The sequence below is a fragment of the Nicotiana tomentosiformis genome, chromosome 7 (genome assembly GCF_000390325.3).
Source record: "Nicotiana tomentosiformis chromosome 7, ASM39032v3, whole genome shotgun sequence".
In the NCBI taxonomy this organism is placed as follows: Eukaryota; Viridiplantae; Streptophyta; class Magnoliopsida; order Solanales; family Solanaceae; genus Nicotiana; species Nicotiana tomentosiformis.
The window spans coordinates 122,314,640-122,320,254 of record NC_090818.1 but is presented as its reverse complement, the minus strand read 5'-3'; positions in this window follow the sequence as shown (position 1 = coordinate 122,320,254).

Sequence of the window (5,615 nt, the reverse complement as noted above, 5' to 3'; positions counted from 1 at the left end):
GTACTATACTGCTTGTGGCTAGATTCTGGACGTTTGGAGATCAATTCACAAGGCAATGGCATAGCGGAGTAAGAAATTACACGGTTTGAGGTAAGTAACAGTTCTAAATTTGGTCCTGAGGGTATGAAACCTCGGATTATGTGTTATGTGATTGGTTTTGAGGTGACGCACATGCTAAGTGACATTCGTATGGGCGTGCACCGTAGGAATTATGACTTGGTCAATTCCATGGATCTGTGTAGTTGAATAAATTGTTGTTACTCGTACATTTTTTCATGTATTAGGGAAATATATGTATATATGGGATCGGGCTGCACGCTGCAGCATAATTGACTGATTTATGCCATGATTGGCTTGTTATAGCAATTGGGCTGAAGGATCCCCGCCGGAGTCTGTACACACACCCAGTGAGCGCAGGTACCTACTGAGTGCAAGTGCTGAGTGATTGAGAGGAATGAGTGCTTGTGAGGAAAGAGTGACTGTGAGGTTGGAGTGAATGAGAGGATTGAGTGACTGTTACTCTGAGAAGATGCATTGATTTCATTATTGCTGCATTTCAGCTGTCATATATCACTGTTTTGGAAATTTTTGAAAAGACATTATCTTCTGTTTCAGTCCAAAATTTATATGAAATTACTGTGAAATTTTAAATGTTGAACTTGAGAGCATGCCTACCCTTTTATGTAGAAAATTATTGTATTTGGACTTAGCTGTGAAGCTTGTCACTACTCTCAGTTCTTATTTATTATTGTTACTTACTAAGTTGGTTGTACTCATACTACACCCTGCACTTCGTGTGCAGATCCAGGTGGACCCCTGTCACGACCTAATTCTCCCTCCATAAGACATCGTGACGGTACCTAGTCCCTACGACTAGGTAAGCCTAATAATATGCAGAGATAACAAAAATGGAAGTAAAACTTAACAACTAACTGAAACTAATAACTAAATAACTGGTAACAATGTCGCTCGCCATGTACAATAACCAACACTCTAGTAATACACAGTATTCCCAAAACCCAAAAAATCATAAGTCACAAGCTACAGAAGGAAACTAGTATCTCTATACACCAGAGTCTAATAAAAGAAGTACGGAAGGTAAATGACATAGGAGAGAATATATGGGGACTTCGAGGTCTGCGGACGCAAGCAAATGTACCTTGAAGTCTCCGGAACAACAGAAAATGCAAACCTAACTAAGAGCGAGACTGGTATGATGGACCTGGATCTGCACACAAAAACATGTGCAGAAGAGTAGCATGAGTACACCACAATGGTACCCAATAAGTGCCAAGCCTAACCTCGGTCGAGTAATGACGAGGTCAGGTCTGGCCCACTGGTATATAATAAATGAAGTAGGGCAATATAATAGTATATTAAGAGACTGGAATTTAACAAAAGGGAAAACACAACAAAAATAGCAGTACAACACAGGGGTAAACAATAGGGGATCTCTCGAGATACCGTCTCGTAGTCCCAAAGTAAATAAGCAAAGAGATCTCCCGAGGTACCGCCTCGTAGTCTCAAAAGTAAATATGCAGGGAGAACTCTTAAGGTACCGCCTTGTAGTTTCAAAAGTAAATATGCAGGGATAGCTCTCGAGGTAACGCCTCGTAGTCTCAAAAGTAAATGTGCAGGGAGAACTCCCGAGGTACCGCCTCGTAGTCTCAAAAGTAAATGTGCAGGGAGAACTCCCGAGGAACCGCCACGTAGTCTCAAAAGTAAATGTGCAGGGAGAACTCACGAGGAACCTTCTCGTAGTCTCAAAAGTAAATGTGCATGGAGAACTCCCAAGGAACCGCCTTGTAGTCTCAAAAGTAAACACACAGCTCAAACCGATAAATACAACAGTTAACAGCAAGATTTCTACAGTTATACTGATAAAGAATAAGGAAAAACAGAAAATCAACTAGGCATACTTCACAGAGTTCAAATAAGCAGTTAAATCACATAGACATGCGACATTAGACTAAACAGGATAACTACACATATTGGAATAACTCGACTAAGAATGAAAAAAACAGACTAATACTCATTTAAACGATATAACTCAAATTCAAGGAAAAACATGTTGCTACTCATTAGAATAAATTGGGTTTCACAGCAAATAGCTCGTGTATGTACTCGTCACCTCACGTACACGACGCTCACATATCACAACAGTACCAAATCCTAAGGAGATTTCTCCCACACAAGGTTAGGCAAGCCACTTACCTCGAAACAAGCTTAATCAATCAGTAATAAAGCCGTTTCCACAAATATACGACTCTGAATGGCCCAAATGTAGCCAGAATCAATTACATACCATAAATACAACTATAAAAAAACTAATTTGATTAATGAAATCAAAGATAAAGTAAGAAATTAGAAAAATCGTCCCAAAAAACCTCCTCGAGCCCACATCTCAGAATCGGATAAAAGTCATAAAATATGAACACCCATTCATTCACGATCCCGGTTATATAATTTATTTTGGAATCCGATCTCAATTTGAGGTCTAAATACCCATTTTACAAAAATTCCTAATTATACTCAAAAACCCCAATTTCCACCATGAAAACACAAGAGTTTTAGTTGAAATCTTAGGAAATGTAGTAAAAAATTGAAAGAAACTAGTTTAGAATCACTTACCAATGATTTGAGGAAGAAAGGTTCTTTGAAAAATCGCCTCTAGCGTTTTTTGTTTTGAAAATTTGAGAGAATGAACCAAAATCCCGTCTAAGTCCCATTTTGATCAGTTGTAGATGTCGTATTTGCTACCTGGGGTTCGCAAATGCGAAGATCTTCACATCTTTACTTCCATCACAAATGCGATAAATTGTTCGCAAATACGAACTGGCCTGATCGCAAATGCGACCCATTGATCGCAAATGTGAAGTAGCTCCCCCCAGTCCCCATCGTAAAAGCGAAGACCTGATCGCAATTGCGCAAGTGGGTCTCTTCGCAAATGCGAAGGTTATGTTCGCAAATGCGAAACTGACAGGTTTGCTTCCATATCGCAAATGCGAGGCCTGACCTCGCAAATGTGAGGCCTGACCTCGCAAATGCGAGATCAGAGGCTTGTACCAGAACTGAGACATACCAGCAATATTTTCTAAGTCCAATCCACTCTGTAGTCTATCCGAAACTTACCTGAGCCCTCGGGGCACTAAACCAATTATGCACATAGGTCTAAAAATATCATACGAACTTGCTCGCGCGATCAAATCGCCAAAATAACACCTAGAACTACGAATTTAACATCAAATCAAAGAAAATTTTCAAGAAAACTTTGAAACTTCTATTTTCACAACCGGGAACCAACTCCGTTTCTCGCCAAATTTGACAGACAAGTCATAAATATAGTATTGGACCTATATCGGGTTCCGAAACTAAAATACGGACCCGATATCCAAAAAGTCAAACATTGGTTAAACATTTCAAAATCATTAAGCCTTTAATTTGCAAATTTTAACAAAGTGCGATAACTCGAGCTAGGGACTTCCGAATTTGATTCCGGGCATATGCCCAAGTCTCACATCACGATACGGACCCACCAGGATCGTCAAAATATGAATCCGGGTCTGTTTGCTTAAAACATAGACCGAAGTCAACTCAAATGAATTTTAAGGCAAAAATTTCATACTTTCTCAGTTTTTAACATAAAAGCTTTTCTGAAAAAATACCCGGACTACGCATGCAAACTGAGGAAAGCTAAAATGAGGTATTTAAGGCTTCAAAGCGCAGAATTAGGTTCTAAAACATAAGATGACCTATCGGGTCATCACAACCTCGGACACAATGAGTGTTGATTCTTTCACACAGTTGATTTTTCGGAGATTCAGAGGTAGCTGCCGTATTTCGCAGACCTTGTCTCTCCTTCCCTATCTCCCTATTTACTGTATTTGGTCTCAGACTATTATAGACCGTGTTGTCCAGACTTTTAATGTATATATACTCATGTACTTAGTGACACCACGTTTTGGGAGTGTATTTATATCCAGTATTTGTGGAATTTTCTCTTAAATTTAATTATTATGTTATCCGTATTTAAAAGAAATTGTGGGTTATTGATGTTGTTGGCTTGCCTAGTATTGAGAAAGGCGTCATCACGATGGGTGAGATTTTGGGTCGTGACAATATGTACCCTCTTTCAACCAATACATACTAAATAGGCACACCCAAATGATGATCATTCAATCAACAACAATAAACACGTAGTTAAACAAGTAGAGATATTCAAAGGCAAAATTATATTAAAACGTAACAAGAATTCATCCTCCAAAATATTTCATCAAACCCTAGATGAGAAAGTTTAGATACTCATAACCATACTAACAATCATGATAATAATTAAGAGCATTAAAATACAGATTAAGGAAGAACTGAAGAAAAAACTCTTGTGATTCATGGCTTCCAAATGCTCCCGTAGCATTTGGCCTCTCCAATAATGTCTCTCCCTCAAGAAATAGGTTTAGACCCCCTTTTATATATGTTGGGGACATGTAGGGTCGAAACTACCAGGTCATAGCCGAATTAGGACGAAATCCGTCCTTAGCCGTCTTGCTTGGCGCCTGGCGCCAACCAGGATACTGAAAATTCCACTATTCTGTCTTTGGCGTTTTGGTTGAGGCCTGGCACCAACCTGGGCACCAAACCCATACTCCCTCCAATTTTTTCTGTTTTTACTTCACTTTGCATGCAAGCTTGCGAAATTCATTCAAATTGACTCCTACACATATAAATACCATTATTAAGCTCGAGTAAAAAATATTTACACCAAAGTTAACAAGATTGAGGTATATTGCAAGGCAAATTACATGCGAAAATATGAATTTTTAGCCTAACATCATCACCACACACTTAAGTTCTTGCTAGTCCTCGAGCAACTTAAAACCTTGCTAACCAAACAATGCACGCAAGACATCATACAATGGAGGAACATTTGGCAATTCAACACACTACACCTATGACCATGGTTGATACCGACAATTGAGCTCTTGTATACGCATTCATACCTTTCCCAACTTTCACATGCCGGAATATTAGTGACCAATTAAAAGCACTCAACAATCTTGATAGGTTTTCAAATTAAAAAAAAGTAGCTATTTTTAATCAAATTCAAATTCAAAAAGAGTAAAAAAATGTTACATTCTTACTCTGAAATTATTTTTATTTTTTAAAACTTATATTAGATTATTGAAAATAGTTTTCTTTATAAAAAACCTACCAAGATTTTTAGTAATTATTAATTTGTGTTATATTTATAATATACTTATTGTATTTATAATATCCTAACAATATCTTTATATTTTTATATGTTTTTATTATGGATGAGTTCTATTTATTAACTAAAATTTTCTACATGAGTAATTTAATTAATATATATAATTTTTTTACGTTATCGCTTGATTTTTTTAAAGTATTCTTCCTTTATAATTATAGCATGACCATATGAATTAGGTTTTTGTCTTTAGTTTTATCTTATCCATATAGCACATAGCATGACCAAATGAATTATTATTCAAAAATTTTCTCATCTCAAAAAATAAATTAGTCTTATTATTTTATATATCTCTACACTAAAGTTATTTATTTATTTATATATTTTTGCTTTTTTATAATAGTATCCTAAA